Source organism: Pectinophora gossypiella, chromosome 16 (assembly GCF_024362695.1).
Source record: "Pectinophora gossypiella chromosome 16, ilPecGoss1.1, whole genome shotgun sequence".
NCBI classification, from domain to species: Eukaryota; Metazoa; Arthropoda; class Insecta; order Lepidoptera; family Gelechiidae; genus Pectinophora; species Pectinophora gossypiella.
In genome coordinates, this window is record NC_065419.1 from 14,951,300 (window position 1) to 14,977,126 (window position 25,827).

Below are 25,827 nucleotides of genomic sequence, written 5' to 3' on the forward strand. Positions count from 1 at the left end.
GCGATAAGCGCTGAATTAACCACGCCGGCGGGGCTGGTATCGGTATTTGTCTTCGGGTATCATTATCATCAGCCCATTAACGTCCCCACTGCTGGGGCACGGGCCTTCTCTATGGATGGATAGGGAGATCGGGCCTTAAACCATCACGCGGGCCCAGTGCGGATTGATGGTTAATAACGACTGCTAATGCAACCGGGACCAACGGCTTAACGTGCCTTCCGAAGCACGGAGGAGCTCGAGATAAAAACTTATTTTTGTGGTCACCCATCCTGTGACTGGCTTTTGCGAAAGTTGCTTAACTTCAACAATCGCGGCTCGAGCGCGTTTACCGCTGCGCCACCGAGCTCCTCAGGTCCAAGCCACGCTCTTGTCGGTGTAGCATCCTCCATGCTACTTTTTAGGAAAAATAGGGCAGTGGTTTCCCTTTTGCCTTCTGCCCCGCAGTACTTAGTCTAACGCGAGTGGAATGGCGCCCAGACTAGTTCTATTTCAAAGCCGTACTAGGACTCCTGTCCTCCGCCTCTGAATAGTACTGACAGTTACTGCTGCCGTCTGTCAGTTTCCAGGTTACAGTACTTTGACTCACCTCAAAAAAAAAAATAGACAACTGTTTAAAATTCTCGGCCAATCCTTTAATCCACTAGCACGCAACCAGATTAACTCTAACTTTTATCCAAGTGGTTTTAAATTCGATTCTCCTGTAATCCGGTTACGGAGCAATTGCATTGCAAGCAAGAAGAGTCGCCAGGGTTAGTGTGAGCGAGTCCTTGCGAACTGACCAGCTGCAGGAGGAATATTGATGAGAGAGGTCACCAAGGACTGACCTGTAACAGGGTCATCTTTCAGTTTTATTCAATAACAATATAACTGTATGCGAATGTCAGTTACACAGTTGGGTCGTGTACCAGGTTCAAGATAAATTATGAAATTCTGATTACTAAATAAACACAAATGTGAAACTAACGAAAAGCATTTTCTTTATTTTATTTAACTTAGTTATGAATTTTAATCAAGAAAAACGTAATAATAAGTTCGACATTTTATTACGTTTTTCTATGACGTCACAGTGTGCGTTTTCATACAAATTCCATAGTAATTTCGTGTTTTGACGTTTAGTAAAAAGTAACTGATTTGACTAGTTGGAAACTAGCCTGTTAATACGAATTATTATAAGAAGTCAATTTACAGATTAACACGTTTACAGTCCCGTGATCCATATACGGGTCATGATGGACTAGTTCCATACATATGTGACCCATACATGGGTTACTAAGAAACGACCAGGTACGCACTAAGGGTGGATGCTCCACTTGGGTCCGGGTAACTTAGCTAAGGTTGAAGTAATATGCGGGACTTACAAGGAAGTCAAAACATTTTGTACGGGGACTGTCATTGTGTTTAACAAGAGTCATAAAATTTAAAATCATCGATACAGTAACGACACATCTTCAAAAGGATATTTCTTTAGTTTTAAAAACGGAAAGACTTTGACAGATTTTAATTCTTCAGGCAATTAATTTCCATCTTGAGATGCATATCAAGAGTGGCACGGGTTGTTTGGTTGATGACTGGTCTTATTGGTCACTTGGTAGAGTTCATAAATAAGCTGCACATTTTGCAAAAACAATGAGCATTAATTGCAAAAGATAACATAACATAGCAGCGCCTGTATCCCCGAAGAGCGTAGGTGCATAGTGTACCTTATCATCGCTAGCTATGTTTAAGTCTAAAATCTTGGAAAACACAAGGTATCAATAAATAGTCTATGATTCAAACATGAATTTCAACTCATTAAGTCGAATTAAAGTATAAGAAGAAAGAGAGAGGGTTAAGAGATTTTTATTCGAGAGGAAGGGGAAGACCAAGAAGAGCTTACATGGAACAGATTAAAGAAAAGGTTAACGTCGTGTCTTATAGGGAAGTTAAGGAATTGGCCTTTGATAGACTGGAATAGAAAATGCTGCACCGAGAAAAGCGTGGCTCTTAAATTGATGATGAAGTCGAATTCAGTGGTTTAGAGCCCCAGCCGGGAATCGAACCCGTGACACTAAACAGGGCTATTACTGATGGCCTCTGTAGTCCAGTGGTTGAGCGATGTGCTCACGATCCGGAGATCCGGGTGCGAATCCCGGTGGGGACAAATCACAAAAATCACTTTGTGATCCCTAGCTTGGTAAGGACACCTGATCACCTGATTGTCGAAAAGTAAGATGATCCGTGCTTCGGAAGGCACGTTAAACAGATGGTCCCGGTTATTACTTACTTACTGATGTAAGTACATAGTCGTTACATGAGTCATGTCAGGGGCCTATGGTAGCTCAATAATAACCCCGACACCAGAGTTGATGAGGTTGGTAATCCACCTCACAACCCACACGATAGAAGAAGAGACTCATTCAATTGCAAAAGATAAATAAGAAGTAAAGCCGATATGAAATGAAAAGGCCTCGACGTCGGTCGGTCGTGCGATCCGATACAATGGTTGAAATTGATCGAGTGAAATACGTTAAAAATTGCGCTGAAACTCGTCGTAAATGAAATAGTTTCGCGGCACGTAGTACCTACTCGTTACACGATCACAATGAACGCTCACATTCTGAATTATTTCTACAATTTATCTGAAATGTTGCCTATAAATTACGTAATTTATTTTCAAAAGTACTCGAATTCATCGTAAGCGCCTTTTTGAATAAGCACATTCGATTGTAATGTTTGATAACAAAACCACTATTGGTATAATCTAATAAAGACGCTCAATAATACATTGATACTGGCATAATTTTGGCTACTTGACAGTTGTAAGAATAAAATATGAAATAATTCGGATATGGTAGTTTATCATTTAACGATAATTATCCAATAGTTACTTTTTATTAAGATAATTTTGAAATATTTTATTTTTACAAAATAAGAATTCGTTTTTTTATCTGTGTTTTACAAAACCCGGAAGACGGGCGGCCATAATTGAGCTTCGTGTGACGTCACATTTCAAAAAATAAACAAAAACTGATCTGTATCTGACAGGTTTCAAGTTATGCTGTTTGACAGTTTCTTTGTTAGTTGAAATGTGACATCGTCACTGGGCAAAATGACACGTGACCAATCGTTTTCTCGCGAAATTTAAATTAATTAAAGAAAAATGAGATTTTTCTATTATTTTTAAGCTTTTTCGAGAAAATAAATTATATTAAGAGGTATAAAATAAGCAATTGTAATTTTTAAAATACTTATCCGTAAACTGTCAAGTAGCCAATTTAAACTGGTTACGTTCGGTAGGTACATTTTTAGTCTGTGGTTTTTATAATGACAACTGGAGATTGTCTGTTGTTTTTTTTTTTCATAGCGAAATTATACACCATTATTTCAATTTCCAACAGAACCCGCGAATAAAAACAAAAGCCAACCTTAAAATAACATTCACAAAAATGGTAAGTTGTGCATTTTATTCACATGTGCAGTTGGTTGGGTTCCCAAGGGGTCGCCGAGTGCCCCGCGGGTTGGGGGAGGGTTGTCCGCAAGTTGTGGGTGTAAACCCGGGTTGCGGGTTTATGCCACGATTGACCCGGTGTTGACGCAGTGCAAATGATTTTATAAAGTTTGAAAGGGCTACTGTTTTGGACATGTCCACACTTTATCAACAAAAGTTAGTTTGTCGTTCCTTTTTGTGCTATTGTTCTTTGTTGAACTGCACAGTCAACACACAGTCAACTTTAGTGACAAAAAATACTTGCTCTCGCTAAAAAATATTGACCACAGTCACAGCCCGGACACTTCATTCCATACAAAATTCGCGTTCTGACACAGACATAGAATAAAGAATAATAACTGCGTATAGAACGGACACTCTCCGCCCCGCACTACTCGGTACCAAGCTAGATTTACTTCACCCCCGTCCCCTCTTATTGGGTCTCAGTTTAGTCTAATTGGCGGTAAGCCATTATGATGTAAGAGAGCTCGCGTGGACTATTTCTCTCGTTCGCACTTACGCGTCAGGGGGCACACGATAAGAATAAGATTTTTGTATATACGGACTGTCAATAGCCTAAGTCTATTAATATAAGTATATATAACTCTCGCATAATATTGGAGAGTTGGAGAAGATGTGATAAGACCCTTTGGTCCCGACTATTAGCTGTAAAAACACTATTAGCTGTAGAGTATGCTCCATACCCCCTCCGGTTGATTGAGGAGAGGCCTGTTCCCAGCAATGGGACATATATTGGCTGTTTACGTGATAAGATCCTTAGGCTGCGTTTCCAATGACGCGGAGCTGTGCGGAAATAAGCGGAGATGTGCAGGAATCCACCAATCACCGTGAGGGAGAGAGTGACAGAACGTCTTCGTTTTTCGCTCTATCGAACGCTGTGATTGGTCAAATCCGCACATCTCCGCTCTTCTCTGCCCATCTTCGCGTCAGTGGAAACCTGTCCTTAGTTGACTTTGCAAGACGCTCGGGAATAAAAAACTGAGGGCATTCATTTTATATTAAAATAAATATAATGGAAAATGACTTTTATAAAAGGATGCCACATACAAACACAAGACAATAACATCATTTAAAATTTTAATAAGATAACAATAAGGAAAAAGGCGAAATGAGTCAAATCAGTCAATTTATTTTATTCTTATTCTTCTTCTATTCTTAAAATGATCATAATGTGGTGGATATTCTGCCAGTCTAGCTGAGAAGTTGTGAATTTAAAATTTAGAACGTTCATTGATGTTTTTTTTGCCTGCGACTCTTTTGATTGGCTGTCTGTATTGTATCTATTTACTTTTTTTTAATGCGTGTGTGACTATAGCCTAAATAAGTGCTGTTATTAGTCTCTTTAGGCAATTTAATTACAGAATTTGTATTATTTATGTCACAATGTATGAAGTTCAATAATGTGTGGGTGTTCATACGCTCCTCGCTTCCGTTCGCTCGGAATGAAATATCTTGATTAAGGAAAATGATTGAGACGAAATATTATATTATTTATACTCACATTTTCTACTTACGTAAATAAATAACGTAATGAAGAGAGTATATACACTCGTTTTAATAAAATATGAAATAGAAATGTTTCTTTTCGCATTTAGTTCAGCGAGAATATTCTCGAAACATCCGCTTTTTCTATTGTTGATGTCGGTGTAGCATTCTCCATTCTTATTTATCAAAGGCCATTTCTTTGACTTAGATGAATGTGTATTATGTTGAATAACATTATTTTGAATTTCACACCATACTATAGCCCACCCAGGTTCGATATATTATCTTATTAGTTTCGTCAGCGTTCAGTAAGAAAATTGAATTCTGGTTTGGAGAGCTGTGAATTCTGAATTCACTTGGGAATGCTCCTCAAGTTTACGACTCATCGACTTCAGTAAAACCGATATTGCAACCGTATCTGTTTACAGTATTGCCTACATTTCAAACAATTATGTTTTATTGAACGTCAAATTGTATTTACATTAAAATTTCATTGATGTATAATGGGTTACTTGTCAAAGACAAGCGCCATCTAGCGCACATTTTATGAACCAATTAGTTCGTTTTAATACGTTTTAAAAGATATTTGAAAATGTAAAGTAGTAACCAAACAACCTAACAGATGTCGCTAATAGACAACGTCAACTAAAAGGTGGAATCAACGACAACACGGCTTTTATTTTCCCCTCCTGATTATTATGTACCGTCACGAGTACTAATATGTATACACTTTGAGACCATGTCACATTAACTTTTTGACAAATTAAACCTTATGTCTCATTAAATGTCAAATATGATAGTGCGACATGGTTCTAAAGTGGGGACACGATATAACTCATGACTGTACACAACACACCAATTTCTACAAATTTCATTATATATTTCTCATTACTATTTGTCAATTTGCCGTTTGAAGAGCTCTACTTAGCGATATAAGTTAAAATTAAGTTACTTACTCATTAGTCAAAAGGCTTTACTTCATAGTATCAAAATTATCATACGGTTTCCTAAGTCTCACATAATGTTAATGCGACAAGATTCCAAGCAATTTTTTCAACGTAAATGCTTATTATTTCGTAAACCATATACTATATTCTCTCTGACATTAATAAGGACATACCAACATAATATATGAGGAAGGTATGCCTCTGGCGATGGCATAAATCTTGCCCAATATGGCGCCCGTGACGTCATAAGTATGACGTCACTTCCTGTAAATTTCCTCCCACTGTATCTAGGCGACAAGTCCCATTATTGTCTCCAACAAATATATAATATATAAGATTTGTATTGGCAATAATTGGCACGTATCACTGTGTTCTATTTATAGCATAGTCATGTTAAGATAAATGTTACGTTTGAACAGACTTACAGAGAATGAACAGCTGTATAATATATAAGTAGGAAGGTCAATTGCCGGGGCTTCCACCTATTTCTACCAAAGTATTTCTCCCAGGGGAAATAGATTTCCATTCATTTCTACTGCTCTAATACAACGTGCTTTATAATGTCAATGTAGCAATAATCGTATAATCTCAAACAAAAGTCTATATAAATTATTATTATTAGCCTGTGGGATCCCACTGCTGGGCAAGGGCCTTCCCCATGTCTTTCCAAGTATCCCGGTTCTGTGCGAGCTCTGTCCAGTCTTTATATAAAAAAATATTTATTTTTATTAAACTAAAAATGAATTCCTTTCATAACTTAAAAACTACAAGAGAAACCGAGTAAATAGTTATTAATATAATTTTGTGGTATTAATGTAATTAAAAACTAAATTAAAGGAACTAAATAGGATGTTCTGATAATGTAGTAGAAATGAATGGAAATGTATATCCCCTGAGAGAAATACTTTGGTAGAAATAGTTGGGAGAACCGGCAATTGCTACAATATTTTTTTAAATTTTTAATATTATTAAAGTCACAGCCTCCGTGGTCTAGTGGTTAGAGCGTTAGGCTCACGATAGAGGACCGGGTTCGTTTCCCGACGGGGACATTGTCGAAATCACTTTGTGAGACTGGCCTTTGTTTGGTAAGGACTTTTCAGGCTTGAATCACCTGATTGTCCGAAAAAGTAAGATGATTCCGTGCTTCGGAGGGCACGTTAAGCCGTTGGTCCCGGCTATTAGCCGTAAAAACACATTCGCCAACCCGCAGTGGAGCTCCGTGGTGGAGTATTCGCCTTAACCCCTTCGGTTGATTGAGGGGAAGCCTGTGCTCAGCAGTGGGACGTAAATAGGCTGTTTATGATGATGATGATTCAAATAAAATTTTTTCCAGTGTAGTTATGAGAGCCGCCGATAAGAGGCTGTCAGTCTGGCAGTGGGTACTCATTTGCGAATCAATACCAGTGACAGCTATCCTCCACTTGAATACGGAACCCACGCGAAAATCAATACAGCACACTCCGAACAATGCCCGGGGAACTCTAAGACATTGGAGTTGTACTTGAATGAAAATGTAGACTTACTCTAGTCAAATGATGTGGGTCTCAAATTCTCAATCTAGTATAGGAGTCATAGATATTTTCTGGGAAAAAAGTTAGTTAGTAAAAATTTGTATGCTTCCACTTTTACAGAATTTAACATAATACATTGTACATTTTATATTTTGTGTTTTTTTTTATATTTTTAGTTTAAGTAATTAATGTTGTTATTTTAAACTTTTTCATTATTAAAAATAAGAAGGTATACAGGATGTTAGTGACATAGTAACGAAATCTTTGAGGGATGATTGAACCCATGATTTAGAGTTGATGTCAACTAAAATTTTCCGTATGTTATAATTACATCAGCTACAGTGATAGTAACTGATACACCAGGTTGATAGTGATCAGAAAAATCCTCTAACATCAGAGTATACTTGATTGTAGTACAATCATTGTACTAAATTGCCAATATTATGTAAAAGTGCACAATAAGTGTTAATAAACTATGCTAATAAAAATAAAAACCATAATTAACTATTTGCCCGCGACCCCGTGCGCGTGGACTTTATATAAACCTTCATCCCCTTGTCCCCTTTAGGGGATGAAATAGCTTAAATTTCTACCGGTAAAAGAATTCTCAAAATCCGTGCAAATCCGTGCTTCCTACAAACATGTAGTAAGTAATTTCTGAAACTTCTTTATAATATAGGGCCAGAGTGAACAGGCACCTTCTGAGCGAGCGAGCTCCATCTTAGGCCTCGTTAAAGCATTCGGGCAAGTTTGGGGCCAAGAGCAAACCCATCAAAGGTAAAAAAATAAATATATTATGTATATTATATATTATGAAAACAAAGCTACGAGTTCACGATCAAAGCCGTGGCAATTTGTAGCAATTACTACGTACGAGTATTAGTGACGTCACGTCTACGATGCTACGCCGTAGCAGACTAGACGGCGGCAGCTACGGCCACCATATTGCAATTTGCAAGGTCAATGACTCGCGACATGGTATGCATCATCGACTGACTAGGCACTAGACGTCTTATTAAAAATAAATAATAAAGATTTCATTCAACTTTACAAGAACAAATTTGCCAATTACGTTTAATATTACAGGAAGTTTGCTGTAAGTATTAAATTAGGAGTTTTACTTTGTCACTTTATTAATTTAATTTTGTGTTCTCTTTAGCGATATCTTTAGCGTCAAAGGTCGCTAATTGTTCCAGTGTTTGATTACTAGTGTTGGGAATCTTATTACAACATAAAAATGACAATACAAAATCTCTACAATATAACATAAGCTCACATAATTGGGTTAGAAGTACGTCCATCGCCAGATGACCTGAGTACTCACACCTCACCGAGTTTTCTGGTAGACCAACGTGGTGCACGGTATCGCCCTCTGCAACGGTCAGTCCAACTGTGTTTTTATAGCACTTAACCGTGCTTAGGAAAACGTGCGTGCTTGTGTGTGAATTAAGTGAGCGACAGACGGAGGGTGAAGAAGAGAAACTAGAATCACTTGGAATGAAATTATATTTTAAATTTACAGCTAAACCTAACTAACCTAGGTGCGAATGAGTCCAAAGTTAGGACTACACTGAATTTTACTTAAAAACTATTTTACATTATGGCTAAATCGAGGTCACAATTTGGTGGCGTGATTGACGTCAGCGCATCGCGTTCGGGCGCTGGCTCAGCAGGCTGGCTGTTCCATTAATTATGCTGACTTGAACTCGTGGAACGACGCTGGTCACGGTGTACGGGTGTGAGCAGGCGGGCGAAGGTACCGGTTACGTAACATGTGTGTGTGAGGTGGGGGCGTGTTTTTTCATATATTTTTTTCGATTTAAATTGCAATAATTGCAATTTGCTCTACATTACAAGTTCAAATCATCCAATTTCACGGGGTTATTTTCCCATAATTTTAATTGTAGATTTTCTCATAACATCGGATTTAGGTTTTACAAAAGAATTTTCGATGACAGTTCAGAGTTGAAACATTCTTGGGCGGTGAGATGGCCAGCAATGAATTTTCTGGATTTTCAGATCTGAAATGACAGTTCCATTTTCAGATGTTTTTCACAGAAAGATAAGAATTTAGTAAGGAAATGATAATTGCACATCAATCATAGAAATGCAGTCTAATGTGGAAATAATAGCTAAGTGAAATTAGCTCTGGTGTCTAATGGATCTTCTGCTGATTCATGTCACGAGCTTTTCTTGTTCAAAGTGATAATTGATTTGAGTTGTATGGGATAACTGACGTATTTACCATCTTTATAGATCGACTAAATAATTCTTCTATTTAATAGTTAAGGTGTATTACCATTTTAATTGTTGATTACCAGGCTGATCACCTGATTTTTCGAAAGTAAGATGATCCGTGTTTCGGAAGGCACGTTAAGACGTTGGTTCCGGTTATTACTTACTCATGTAAGTACGTAGTCGTTACATGAGCGATGTCAGGACCCTATGGTGGCTCAGTAATAACCCTGACACCAGGGTTGATGGGGTTGGTAATCCACCTTATAATCCACACGGTAGAAGAAGACCATTTTAAATCCATGACAGCCTTATTCGGAGAACGCATGACTTACACTCGTGTAAGTACTTCTGGACAATCAGGTGATCAGCCTGCACTGTCCTAACCAAACTAGGGATCATAAAGTGATTTGTCCCTGTCGGGTTTCGCACCCGGGACCTCCTCCTGTGTCCTAGTTATAGTATCTAATGTTGTGTCAACATTTTTGTTATGACAATAAACAATTTTTCATTTTCATAACTTTTAAAAAGCTTCCGATGCGTTTGACTGCGTGTAAAATAATTGTATCTTGCAAATCATGTTTGTACATGTAAACTAATGTTATCTTACTTTTGTTACAGATACAATTTATTTCGGAACAATTGGTAAGTGTTGATGATTATGACAATCGACAGTAAGTGAAAGTGATAAAAATATGTATGATTTACATGTCACCTTATATCAATTCCATCCATGCTCAGGGCCCAGGGACCACACTTTAGAAAGAAAGAAAGAAAGAAAGAAAGAAACGTTTATTATAAAGGGACACCACAGTAACAAATACAAAACAAATAACAAATATATAATATAAAACACAGAGTAACACACAACTTACAATCAAACAAAACACATAATAAAAACAACATACACGAGAAATACAAATAATTGAGCGTATGGACTGGTCAACGATGGTGGTGGTGTCCTTTATAAAAGGGCCTCACTCAGCATAAGCCGCGGCGCGAGCCACGACGCTGGTATTCTGTGGACCCTGCTAAGTGAGGCACGGAAGCCGTGTCTCCCACAAATACTTGAATGAATACATAATAATATTTACTTATACTATGAAAACAAAGTAGTTTACAAAAACATATATTAAAAGCGTGTGTGTGTGTGCAGTGTATCTACAAATACATGAAAGAAATACAATAATACTTACAAAACAATGCATATAAAACGATAAAATAAACAAATAAATAAAGTTAGAAATGTTAGAATGTGTTTCAAGTTAGTGTGCGTGCGGATTTGAACGAAAGAACGTAGTATACATTACATGATACCTTATTGACATGTCGCCTTATGTCAATTCCATACATGCCCAGGGCCCAGGGACCACACCTTACATGTCACCTTATTTCAATCCCATTTTTTTTTATAATCGTTAGCGACTTGTCTAGATTGGTCCCGATTCCTGCAGACATCTCCTAATTTTATTTTAAGTTATACCCGTCTTTTTCTTATCCGCCGTAAATGGAAAGGACGGATGATTGACAGCTGTTAATTTTAAAATGCACGAATGACCCGGGCGAATAAAATAGGCATCCCGCTGGTGTGCAACCTTTTGACGTGTGCTGTCAATTTAATTTTGTCGAGTTATCGGCCAATATAAAAATTTGGGAGGGTTTTTAAAATTCCTGGCTAAAATTGACGTGTGTTCCATAAATTATGTGCTTGTACTTAAAATTTATGGTAGACACGTCAATCCCGTCCCTTTCCTTTTCGGCGGATAAGGAAATGACGGGTATAACTTAAAATTAGATAGTGTGTACAGTTATGAGCAATATCATGTACCCACTTTAGAACCCTGTCGCACTATCATATTTGACATTTAATGAGACTTATGGTTTTATTTGTCAAAAAAGTTCATGTGACATGATTTTAAAGTGTATAGATATTAGTACTCGTGACCGTACAGGAATTAGCACCATTACCTCCATATTCCCATAACTGCAAACACATCTCCATAAACGATAACCATAGGTCTCGTAGCCAAGACTTGCATCTAAGCTACTCTATATAACAGATAACAGCTATGAAATATGATGATAAATGGAATTAAAAATGACGTCATAAGTAACAGAGACGAGAATAATGACATACCATCATCAAAGAGGAAGCACCTCTTACTTTGAGGAGGGGGAACCATATAAGGGTAGATTGATAATTTGCATATGTACCCCTCCAGGGCGATGAGCGATGAATAATTCTAAAAACATTGTCTGCTCTTTGATCTGGCACCTTCCCATAAGCAAGTGTATTAAATAAATTTATTTATGTCATAAATTATAAACAATTCTTTAATAATATCGTCACACTAATGACAATTTATAATACGAAATAGATAGTTTTCTTCGACCTGTCAGAAACGTAACCTCGCCTTATAGTGAAAACCGCATAATCGCTATTTTAACCGACTTAAACCGACTTCTGTGGAGATTTTTTGTTAGCACATAGTTAAGCAATCAGTTTTATACAATAATTTATATCTGTAAATCTTTCTAAAATAAAATAAATAAATACTTAATAAATAAAAAAGGATGTTATTTAAAATTCCTCTCACTCGCATTCATCCGTAATTTTCTTCAGTAAAACCTCGACTTCTTTTAACTAATTTCAGTCCCATTAAAATTGAGACGACAAAGTGCCCGGATTGAAACTAGCGTGTCTATTGAAATAGAGGTCTTCCTGTCAGCTGGGGCAAGTCGACAGTAGGGTTGCTTGTAGGTTTGGAGCTGTCTTCACTACAAAGTAAACACCTTGGTACTTGAAAGAACGTTAAAGTTATTATAAAGTTAGTGATTATTTAGGAGATATGAATGCATGGGATTAACTGTCTGAGAACTGATGTTAGGCAGCTAAATTACTCAATTGTATAACAATATTTTTAGTTTTTTATTTCTTTAAAGAACGTCTAGGGCCCTGTGCCGAGGTTTTTCTTACAGCTTCTTTTCCCTGGCTATACAGGTTGTGAGAAGCTGCAGTAGTTTTAGGCTGATGAGACGTTCGTTATGTAAAAATTTACGATTTACAGTGTAACTATGTTACCTACTGAATAAAGATATTTTTGTATTTGAATTTGAACACTTTTAATTAAGACGCGGAGCAATACAGAGCGAATAGTACAGACACGAATGTTAAACCGGTATGTAAACCGGTAGTGACGTCAACAAAATCTAAAGTTTTATCTTTTAAATATAAGTTCTGTGTTGGTGTTGCCAACACTTCCGAATGTAATTTTTCCAAAAAAAAGCACTTGTTTTCTCTACAAGGTGATGATAAACAGCTTATGTGCTGCGGAATTCATCAATCGGAGGGTGTATGGAGCATAGTCCACCACGCGGCTACACTGTCGGAATTCTATTCATAGAATTCTTTACCACTTTTAATACATCTCAAGGGCAGTTTTTAGGCACGTAATAAATATTTCGGTAGCACAGTGGGTATGATCGATATTTTGCCTATTTTTAGACACCTTGATAAAGCGACCCAGTGGGCTGTAAAATTGCTTAATGATGGGGAAATAAGGATAGATGAAAAGTGGTCAATTTTCCAAATATTAGCTGATATTTAGGTCAATAAGGCAAGTTTTTTTTCTTTCTAACTATACCGTAAAAACTAAAGAGTAGAGAGTGTGTGTCTTTTCTATCACGATGGACCATTATGATGGGAGGATGATCATGTCACCGTACAATTCATCATATCCATCTGAGAGCTTAATATCAAAAGTGGTTTCATTGTTTAATTAGAAACTTAAAAAATAAAAATAAAAGAAATAAAATTTTTTCTTTTGTCGCTTAAATGACTCGCTACCATTGATTTCTGTCAGAATTTTTATTTAAATCTATTTAATATAATTTATTATATAATTATACAATTTGTCACATATACAATTTAACAATAAAATTATTAAAGAAAACTTAGTCCATAAATAACCCGCCCCTGTGTTATTTAAATTAAATAATTATAAATATTACTAACTTATTAGAAACTTATATATTACTAGAACTATAGCTAGATTATATACTTACAGTGTAATTAAGATCTAAAGAAAACACATTTTTTTAAATTTTGAAACACATTGAAACAGTTTTATTTCTATAGTTTTAAGGGCGTTCTATCTTGTCAGTGCGTTCTTTAACGTGTAATTTACACCCACACCCATACGTAGAAATATGAGTGCGGTATTGTTTATTCAATTTTGCATCCTGAAACCCATGTCAGTATGAATTGTTTTATCTGACAACCCCACATCCAGGACTCAGCCCCCTACCAGTATCCCGTTTCTCACAGGATTCGCTTACCTAACCTGAAGATTTGACAGGTCCGGTTTTTACAGAAGCGACTGCCTGTCTGACCTTCTAATTCGCGAAGGGAAAACCAGCCCAATACAGGTTAGGTCACATACCTCCGAAAATGCATTTCTCGGGAATTTATGGAATGGAATGATGTTTTCCTTCACCGCTGAGAACGTTATAATCATATATGATCCAAACATGAATTCGAAAACAAATTCGAACCCGCGACCTCAAAGTAAGAGGCAAGCGTTCTACCAACTGGGCTACCACGGGTCTTCCCCACACCCAGGACTATAAAGCTCAATACACATTTCCTAGCAGTCATGTAACTAATGAATTGATTTATACTGAATACATCTGCAGAGCTTGTGGTAGACCTTGCCGCTCTCGCATTGGCTTATATAAGTAGTCATGAAAAAAGCGCCTCCAAGACACTATATAAATCATCTGGTAGATATGGCATTGACTATGCTTCCGTGGCCTCCGTGGTCCAGTGGTTGAGCGTTGGGCTCACGATCCGGAGTTACCGGGTCCAAATCCCGGTGGGCATATATCACAAAAAATCACTTTGTGATCCCTAGTTTGGTTAGGACATTACAGGTTTATCTCCGGATTATCCGAAAGTAAGATGATCCGTGCATCGGAAGGCATGTTAAGCCGTTGGTCCCGGTTACTACTTACTGATGTAAGTTAGTAGTCGTTACATGAGCCATGTCAGGGGCCTTTGGCGGCTCAGTAACAACCCTGACACTAGGGTTGATGAGGTTGGTATTCCACCTCACAACCCACACGATCTTCTTCTTCTTTGCGAGTCGATAGCGATCGATAACAGTGTCGAATTGGCCACGCTTACGGCATTGTCTTCGTGAAGTTCTTTAATAGTGCAGGTGTTAGGGCATTTAGGACAACATAAAAGGTGAGCCATAGTTTGTGGTGATACTCCACACTTGCACTCATCGCAACCATCAACCAGATAACCCACCTGCATAGATTATCCTTGTAGCGGCCAACCTGTGTCCGATCCGAAGCCTGTTTAAGGACTTTCATGTCGACCACGCCAGGTTGCTTCCAGGCGGGAGGCTTTCCGATGGGGCGATAAAAGGGGTGGGAGGACACTTCTGCCGCCAAAGATTTAAGCGGGCTTGGCTAGGTTCGGAATCTAATGGAGCCACCTCTTTAAGGAAGCTGTGACGTCTTTTAAGCCTCAGAGGCAATGAAGGAGAAACATCTGGTAAAGGTTTATCAGTCCTCATCATATGATGTTGGATAGTATTACACCCACTTCTCGCCAGCTACATTTATATTTCGCACTTGTAGTACTGACCCAATTTATCCACAGAAGTAAAAGATACCTAATTAAGAGCACAATGAAACGGATAACTTTAAATTGGAAGGGGCCTTATCGATTAGTGCGTCCACGTGGCAGGCCCCGTAATCTGATAATGTTGGCAACTTAAGAGTGCCGGAAGAGAAAGGTTTTTAATGTAACGTTAAACAGGATTCCATTTTTATTAGGAAAGTTCGGTGATAAAAAGTTTGCCTTTATTGAAGGTGAATATATATAAGCACCTTTATATATTTTTGATTGAGGTTTACGAGGTTCCTGTCGCGTTAAATCAGGAATATGAGACTCCCAAAAATTCTGTTCAAGTTTCTGTTCACTGTTGCATGTACCATGATCACGGGATGACTGAAATTGAAGTGGGGCAGGTAAGAGCGGTTCAATATTTTTTAAGGGCAAACATATCTGTCAACGCATCTTTTTAGCCGTGTGTTTGCAGATACTAGGTTTGTTTATAGTATCATAATGTTTTATTTAGATCGTTTTAAGTTATATTACACTAGCGACCCGCCCCGGCTTGGCTCGGGTGCAATGCTGAGGAAAAATGAAATTATTTACGATATCATATTAAAAACCTCAAAAATAACAGTATTTCTCCACAATTTAATGGATGTTATTATACATATAAACCTTCCTCTTCAATCACTCTATCTATTAAAAAAACCGCATCAAAATCCGTTGCGTAGTTTTAAAGATTTAAGCGTACATAGGGATATAGGGACAGAAAAAGCGACTTTGTTTTATACTATGGAGTGATTATGTTTTATGTAGATAGTTTTAAGTTATATTACATTATTTACTTATACTATAGAATTCCATTTACTTCGATTCTGACATACTTCTCTTGCTTCCTCCACATTCATCAATCGCTTCATACACGCACGCCGGTTCAGAGTAGATCGTACTGAACCTTTCTGTTTCTAGATTAGCGTTTTATAATTTATCTTTGACCTAGTCAAATACCCTATTGGTACAATGCAGCTGCAGGCAGGAGAATTAAAGAAATACTAAGTTCTGGATATAAATGTCCCGCTGTCCGGAACTGTACAAAGGATTCCATTATGTAACAAACAATGCTCTTTGTAAATTGAAACTACTTCTTTTATTTAACAATATAACGGCTACCGTGGTTCAGTGGTTGAGTAAAGGGGATCCGGGTTCGAATCCCGGTGGGGACATATCACAAAAATCACTTGTTATCCCTAGTTTGCTTCGAAAGGCACGTTAAGCCGTTGGTCCCGGTTAGTACTCACTGATGTAAGTAAGTAGTCGCTACATGATCCATGTCAGGGGCGTTTGGCGGCTCAATAGTAACCCTGACAACAGGGTTGATGAGGTTGGTATTCCACCTCACAACCCACACGATAGAAGAAGAGTAGCCTGTGTGTGTGCGTCTGTCTTTGGAGCAGTCTGTGAGTACTGCGGGGCGGAAGACAAGAGGGAAACCACTGCTCTATTTTTCCCTAAAAAAGTAGCATGGAAAATGCTACACCGATAAGATCGTGGCTCTTAAATGTCAATGTGGCAAATAAATAATTTATTGATTGATTGAGCCCACAACCCACATGTGACGTCATCAATATCCGTGGTCAACCGTCATAATTTTTGTTGTGTAATTCTTAATTCTACACGCGCGTTCTACACGCCCTATCTATGGAGTAATGAAAATGGAGACGATTATTCCACCGACAAGAGCGCAGCTCTTAAATTAAGGGAGAGAGAATTCTTAATTCAAATTCGTGAATGAGTCAAAAAGAAATTGAGATTTATTTAGGATCATCTTATACTGGCTTCTATTTCTAGATTGGCATTTTATCATTTATCTTTAACCCAGTCATCTGTCCTATTCCCTGACGAATTTCACAGCATGATCGAGATAAGACACAGCTGACTACATTATTTTTATTTGTTTATTATTTATTCGATCCCTCCTGTCCTGTCCCCAACCATGCATTGTGTTGCATGTGACCAGCAGTTGGATGTACTGTTTATGTCATCAACAAGTGTTAGAAAAGCAAAAAGTCTGTCGAATTAATCCCCTCGAATGTTTCATCACTACATAGTATAAAACAAAGTCGCTTTTTCTGTACGCTTAAATCTTTAAAATTTCGCAACGGATTTTGATGCTGTTTTTTTTTTTAGATAAGAGTGATTCAAGAGGAAGGTTTATATGTATAATAACATCCATTAAATGGTGGAGAAATACTGTTATTTTTGAGGTTTTTAATGTGATGTCGTAAATAATTTAATTTTTCTTAGCATTGCACCCGAGCGAAGCCGGGGCGGGTCGCTAGTAATACATAATAACAAATCCCTTAGTCGTCTTTCCCGAAAAAAGATAAAAATAATAAAATATAAGGGTTTACCCAAACAGCAGCAATTGAAAGGATCTCCCTGATCAAACAGAGATCCCGGGCAAACTTGAGATTACGAAAGGCTATGAGTATTTACCAGTTGAGCAGATGGTTTGTGTCAATACTTGGTTGCTCCTAAATATACCTTCGGTAATGGAATATTGATATTTTCTTTGTCACATACACATAAGCTCACGACTATACAGGGTGTTAGTGACGTCGTAACGAAAACTTTGAGGGATGATTGAGACCATGATTCTGAGATGATATGAAGTGGAATTTTCCGTCGCAAAAGTATGGAACAGAAAATAATAAAAAGAAAAACAAAAATTTTCATGAATTTTCCGACTGAAAATTCCACTTGATATCAACTCAGAATCATGGTCTGAATCATCCCCCTCAGTATTCGTTACGATGTCACTAACACCCTGTATATCCTCCTGAGACCGAATGTTCTTTATAAATCCAAACCCCTTTGTTTAACTATTGTGCCTGGAAATCTCCGTCTTAAGAGGTTACAATCCAATGAGGGACATTCCAGGCTACGTCCTCCGCCTCTGAACAGTACTGACAGTTACTGCTCCCCTCTGTCAGGTTCCAGGTTACAGTCCCTGTGACTGTGTGTGTCTTTATTTAGTAATCAAAATTTCATAATCTATCTTTGACCTAGGAAACTACCCAATTGGAAGAACGCGTGTTTTACGTCGGGTCATAGGTTCAATAGCGGATACATGCATACATATATAAACAGCCTATATACGTCCCACTGCTGGGCACAGGCCTCCCCTCAAACAACCGGAGGGGGTATGGAGCATACTCCACCACGCTGCTCCACTGCGAGTTGGTGGAGGTGTTTTTACGGCTAATAGCCGGGACCAACGGCTTAACGTGCCCTCCGAAGCACGGAATCATCTTACTTTTTCGGACAATCAGGTGATTCAAGCCTGAAAAGTCCTTACCAAACAAAGGACAGTCTCACAAAGTGATATCGACAATGTCCCCATCGGGAATCGTACCCGGACCTCCAGATCGTGAGACTAACGCTCTAACCACTAGACCACGGAGGCTGTTCGCGGATCGCAATAGCGGATCTTGCTCCCTATATCGCTGAGGCCGAATTTATTTTGTATCTGGGATGTGCCGTTAGGATAAATATTTTTGAAGGGCTTCCTTTTCTTGGAAATTAGCTTTCATTTCGCAGTCAGTGCACACATGGGTATACGCGTTAAACGTAATATACCTACATGTTATGGAGATTGGTTTGTGATTGTAGAAGGCACGCATGAATATTCAATAAGTCGTAAAGGATAGCGCAGGGAAGCGGGGCGGGTAGTGACGCGAGTTACACGCACGCATGTGCGATGACCACTGCACGGAATAGGTACCTAAACTATGCCTAATATAATACAATAGGGTATTTGACTGCGTCAAAGATAAATTATAAAATGCTTATATGGAAATAGAAGCCAGTCTAGGGTGGTATTAATAAACGAATCTCAGCTGAGACTGCCCTCAAGATCATCCTTAACTCTCTGTTTTTATATGAGAACTGTCACATTGACATGATCTTGAGGGCAGTCTCGAAGCTGAGATTAGTTTATTAATACTAGAGTAAGATGATCAAAAGTCAATCTTATTTTACTTTTCGATTTATTTTCGAATTTTATTTATGAATTAATGTTAATGTTCTAAATTCAAAAATGAAACTGCGTTTTTCTTCGGAAGTGTTTCGAGTTTTTTGATGAGAAGTGTATTTAGCGATTTGACAACCTAGTCAAATGAGATACTTTTTACGAAACGTCAAAACTCAAAATTACTACGGAATTAGTGACGTGATAAAATGTCGGACTTATTACGTTTTTCTTGATTAAAATACGTAAATAAGTTAAATAGAAGAAAGAATATGTTTTTCGTTAGTTTTAGATCTGTCTTTATTTAGTAATCAGAATTTCATAATTTATCTTTAACCTATTGCAACAATGTGGCCGTTTTAGACTCCCAGGGGGGGGCAATATTGCAATTTGACATTTGCGCATATAAAAGTAAGTGCGCAATGCAAACAAATGTCAATAGCAATATTGCTTTCTTAGATGAATTGCTTCGATGTGGCTATTTTATCCCTCCAGATCACCTAAAACGGTTGAATTTAGATTAATGAATACGATACGGCTCGAACCACGTCCTTTTCTCTCGGCCATCCCTAGTGAAGTGACCCTCATACATTTACGTTACAAAAAGGATTACTTACTTAAAATGTGTGCCTGATAATCCGCAACGGTTAGATTCCGTCACGATTATAAAATACCACGAAGATTTATTTAAATAATCTAAATCCATTTATTTTGGCTTAACGACTGATCTTCTTCCATCATGTGAGGTTACGATTCTCGTAAACCCTGGTGTCAGGGTTATTATTGAGCCACCAAAGGCCCCTGACATGTAATACTTACTTACATCAGTAAGTAGTAACCGGAACCAACGGCTTAACTTGCCTTGAGATGATAATAAAAAAACTGTGTCGATTGTACTAAGTGACGTGCTGTCTCTGGGAATGTCCCCAAAGTGGGAATATTCCCGTTGTAAAACCTCTTTAAAAGGATTTTGATGCGGTTTTTTTAATAGATAGAGTGATTAAAGAGGAAGGTTTATATGTATAATAACATCCATTAAATAGTGGAGAAATACTATTATTTTTGAGGTTTTTAATGTGATGTCTCAAAGCTGACGGCCAACGTCCAGTAATGGACAGGCACTAGAAGAAGAAGAAGAATGTGATGTCGTAAATAATTTCAGTTTTCTTCAGCATCGCACCCGAGCGAAGCCGGGGCGGGTGGCTAGTAAGTAATAAAGCTGTTTATACATACGGTTTGCGCCTTTTCCTGCCGGGACCTTTCCCAAAGTGCGAACATTTCTGGAAACGAAATACAGAATACAGTGTAGAATGACGTCACAATCCACAGACGACTTCGCAAGTGTATGTTAACAGCGTTATAAACGGTTTATGTCGTGATAAAAGTGACGCACACACCCGACTGTGAAGAAGAAGAAATAAAATTGAGATAAGTGAGTCATTGCAGATATTTAAACTATCCTGGAGCATCGTTTGCTCGAAGGAGATCCTTTCTTGAGTTCAATACTCAGATGTGGTTCAATAGCCGTGGTCGCCCAGTTAGTAGAACGCTTGCCTCTCACTTTGAGGTTGCAGGTTCGAAACCAGCATAAGTCTAAACCAATGATTGTCGAATTTGTTTTCGAAGTCATATTTGGATCACAAATGATTATCACTTTCTCAGCGGTGAAGGAAAACATTGTGAGGAAACCCACATTCCCTTGTCAGAGGTATGTGACCTCACCTGTATTGGGCTGGTTTACCCTTCGCGGATTGAAAGGTCAGACAGGCAGTCGCTTCTGTGAAAAACCGGACCTGTAAAATCTTCAGGTTAGGTAAGCGACAAAGTAGCGTTAATGCTACACCGACAAGAGCGTGGCTCTTAAATTGATGATGATTAGGTAAGCGGATCCCGTGAAAAACGGGATAATGCTAGGTAAGGATTAATCATATAACCCAGAATCATGGTTTGAATTATCCCGGGTATTGGCACGGCCACCCACGGCGCGAATTATTTCGAGGGATTCGAACAATAGCCATACGACGTATATCTACGTAGATAGCATTCGCTGCGTTTATTGGTCGAAGTCCTCGATATAATTCGGGCCGCGCGTTACCGTGTAGACCCTATACGACATAAAATGTGTTCAGTTACTATTTGTAATGTTAACTCGCCACCGTTATGACCATCGACAGGCATATACATTGCATATCTACGTCGATAGTATACAGACAACGTAACAAAAACTTTGGGGGATGATTCAGCTCATGATTCTATAGAATAGAAATAGTTTATTTATTATAAAAGGGCGCCACACAAAAAAAAGACAACAACATATCAAATTTCCACTAAAACAATTACAAAAAAGCTAGACAGATGTTTGTCGAAATGATCATAAGGTGGGCCTCACTCAGCACAAGTCGCGGCGTGAACCACGACATTCTGGATTAATATCAAGTGGAAAAACAAAATTTTGTATGGCGGCCATCCTGTTTTTCTGCCACTTTGTTTTTTTTTTTCACCGACGATTGGATTTGACAAGATTTAATTACGTTGTGCGAAAAAAAAATTATCCCGTTTTCATAGTTTTGCCAAGCCAGGATGTCTCTCTGATGCGGAGCAATTTTCGAAGATCGAAATGTAGTCTGCTAAAAGTTCTCTTTCATATATTACCATAGTCTTACTAATTTGATTTGAATACTCCTCAACTAGGTATTTATATCATTTCATATTCTCTGTTCAACCTGCAATATTTACACCGCGCAGCAGCCTTTATCCCAAAACCCGAGAGGTCATTGCCCTCATCCCAACAATCAGCAATCCAATAATAATAAACATGGCTTTACAACCTAACTTTGCAGTTGGCATAGCTTTTATGTCTACGGGGGTAAGGTTGCTATCGCGTTTGGGGGTGCGTTGATAACTTGGTGGTAAGGTACACAACGGTAATTGAAGTTTGCGCGTCGGTGAATCTGCAGTCATATGGAACTTACGGCCGGGGGGAACGGGGAACTAATGTATTTTAGAACCATGTCGCATTTACATATTTGACTTTTGGTGAGACTTTATTTCATTTTGACAAATAAGTTAATGTGACATGACAACATTTTTTCTTTATTACTTGACAAGAATACAAACATTGTTACCCATTGTAGGTGGTTTTAAATATACTTAAATGGGTACATTTCAATATATGAGTGATTAAGAACCAACCGTGAACAACATTGCCCAAGAAACTATGGGTGGTATTAATAAACTACTCTCAGCTTTGAGACTGCTCTCAAGATGATGTCAATGTGACAGTTCTTATATAAAAACAGGGATTTAAGCATGGTCTTGAGAGCAGTCTCAGGTGAGATTGATTTTTCAAATTCAAATTCAAAAATATCTTTATTCAGTATAGGTAACATAGTTACATTTTGAATCGTCAATTTTTACATAACGAACATCTCATCCGCCTAAAACTACTGCAGCTTCTCACAACCTGTAAAGCCACCCTTAGGGTGGTATTAATCAACTACTCATGAGCCATGTCAGGGGCTTCTGGCGACTCAATAGTAACCCTGACACCAGGGTTGGTGAGGTTGGTACTCCACCTCACAACCCACACGATAGAAGAAGAATCAACTACTCTCAGCTTTGAGACTGCTCTCAAGATGATGTCAATGTGACAGTTCTTATATAAAAACAGGGAGATTAGTTTATTAATATCACCCTTAGACACAAACGTAAATAGTAAACAGGCTAATATATTTTCCACTTCTGGTCGTCTTCTAATCCACCGATAAGGTATGGTGCATACTCGACCACGAGTGACCAGAGAAACCATATTTTAAATATGACAAGTAAAAGAAATAAAGTGCATTCTATAAGTAAAAATGTGTTGCGTTACGCACGAGAGGAATTTGCACAAAAATATTTTACAAGTATGACCAGCCTAATAGGATAGAATAAGGAATAATACTACGTATAGAACGGCAACTCTCCACTCCGCACCAGCGGCTGAGCTAGGTTTACCTCACCCCCTCGAACATAGTTTAGTTTTCAATCGTATGGCGTCAGACGTCACACACACAGGTGCGCGTGTATAATAACGTCAATGTAGTGTCTGTGTAAAACGAGGTGTCGAGGTTTTGTATGTGTATTTAGTTCAGTGTATGGTGCGATGAACTATCTGTCCGTATGCCGCACATATTCGCAGTACTGTCGCCCCCGGCGCGGCGCGCGGGGTCGACATCTAATTACCGCCCCCACTTGCTTCTGACGGAATCGTATATTAATAGTTTAGTTCGGTGTATGGCGCGACGAACTATTTGTCCGTATGTCGCACATATGCGCAGTACCGTCGCCCCCGGCGTGACTCGCGGGGTCGACAACTAATTACCGCCCCCTACTTGCAGCATACGGAACCTCTACTTACTGCACTGTAGTACCGGATGTGCTATTATAGCTTTTAAAATTTATAATAGTTTAAATGACAACCTACTCAAATGAGATGCTTTCTACGAAACGTCAAAACCGTTCATTCATACGGCGTTTGTATGAGAATACAAAACGACTTCATCAATATACGTGGTTTATCGTCGCACTCATAAACTAAATATACGTCCCAATGCTGGGGCACAGGCCTCCCCTCAATCAACCGGAGGGGGTATGGAGCATACTCCACCACGCTGCTCCACTGCGGGTTGGTGGAGGTGTTTTTACGGCTAATAGCTGGAACCAACGGCTTAACGTGCCCTCCGAAGCACGGAATCATCTTACTTTTTCGGACAATCAGGTGATTCAAGCCTGAAAAGTCCTTACCAAACAAAGGACAGTCTCACAAAGTGATTTCGACAATGTCCCCATCGGGAATCCAACCCGGACCTCCAGATCGTGAGCCTAACGCTCTAACCACTAGACCACGGAGGCTGTCAAGTGTCGTCGCACTCATTGTTGCGTTATTCTAAATCAAAATTCGTCAATACGTCAAAACGAATACTTTGACCTTGAATTATCTTTGATCTAGTTTTTTATGTATGTGTGTGATACACGTTATGTATGTGGGAGCCGTGGTAGTCCAGTTGGTAGAACGATCGCCTCTCACTTTGAGGTCGCAGGTTCGTATCCAGCACAGGCCTATACCAAAAATTGTTAAATTATTAAGCATTATCCCGTTTTTCACGAGGTTCGCTTACCTAACCTGAAGATTCGACAGGTCCGGTTTTTTAAAGAAGCGACTGCATGTCTGACCTTCCAACCCGCGTAGGGAAAACCAGCCCAATACAGGTTAGGTCACATACCACCGAAAATCAATTTCTCGGGAATGTGGGTTTCCTCACGATGTTTTCCTTCACCGCTGAGCACGTGATAATCATTTATGATCCAAACATGAATTCGAAAACAAATTCGATAATCATTAGTTTAGGCCTGTGCTGGATTCGAGCCTGCGACCTCAAAGTGAGAGGCAAGCGTTCTACCAACTGGTCTACCACGGCTCTTACATATCTTATCCCATATAGTATCGTATTATAGTCAATGATCCAATGTAACACTATTTACTCGGTCGCATTCCACGTCCCATCTCGCGGTATACCGAAAATCTTGTCAGCTATATTGAATTTAAAATCCATCGGCTCTCAGACGCCGGAGACATGAATAATATTACTCTTATAAAATTTAGGTTTCAGGTACAGTCATGAGCAATATAATGTACCCACTTTAGGACATTTAGTGAGACTTACAGTTCAATTTGTCAAAAAGTTAATGTGACAAGGTACCAAAGTGTATACATATTAATGCTCGTGACCGTATACATGTATATTACAAGTAACAGCGTCTGTGGTGTAGTGGTTAGGTTAGGTTAGGTTAGGTTAGTGTAACGACTACATACTTACATCAGTAAGTAGTAACCGGGACCAACAGCTTAACGTGCCTTCCGCAGCACAGATCATCTTACTTTCGGACAGTCAGGTGATCAGTCTGTAATGTCCTAACCAAACTAGGGATCACAAAGTGATTTTTGTGATTTGCCCCACCGGGATTCGAACCCAGGGCATCCGGATTGTGAGCCCAACGCTCAACCACTGGATCACGGAAGATGTGGTGTATGAGTAAAAGACGATATAGTGACTAAGATTGAGAAGGGAATGTTAGGTTGGTTTGGAGACGTAGAACGGATGAAAGATAATAGAATTGCGAAAGCGGTATACAAAGCGAAAGTTGATGGTAAGGCTGGCAGAGAAATACCTAAAAGGACTTACATTGGCCAAATTGGAGATGTCCTTAGAAAAGGTTTAGTGCGATCTACTCTGAACCGGCGTGCGTGGCAGGAAGCTAGAGAAGTGTGTCAGGATCGAAACAAATGGGATTCTATAGTCTCTGTTTACCCCGGTGGGAAATAGGCGTGAGTTTATGTATGTATGTTAGCCTGGGTATTGTGATTTCCCGTCTCCTGTCACGCTCTTGCCCATGGAAAACAACCATTCCAGTGCAGATAAGCATGACAATCAACTACGTAGTAAGAACCTAGTACCTACACA

General features: G+C 38.7%; 1 protein-coding gene across 9 annotated transcripts in view; it reads left to right on the forward strand.

Annotated features, from left to right (window-relative positions):
- The window catches only part of LOC126373841 (stress-activated protein kinase JNK), a 139,896-nt gene that overhangs the window by 58,302 nt on the left and 55,767 nt on the right, over positions 1-25,827 (forward strand). For all 9 annotated transcript variants that reach the window (XR_007567361.1, XR_007567362.1, XR_007567363.1 and 6 more), the window contains exon 2: positions 10,287-10,310. The gene's annotated coding sequence lies outside the window, so the exon portion shown is untranslated. The remainder of the gene's footprint in view (positions 1-10,286; positions 10,311-25,827) is intronic.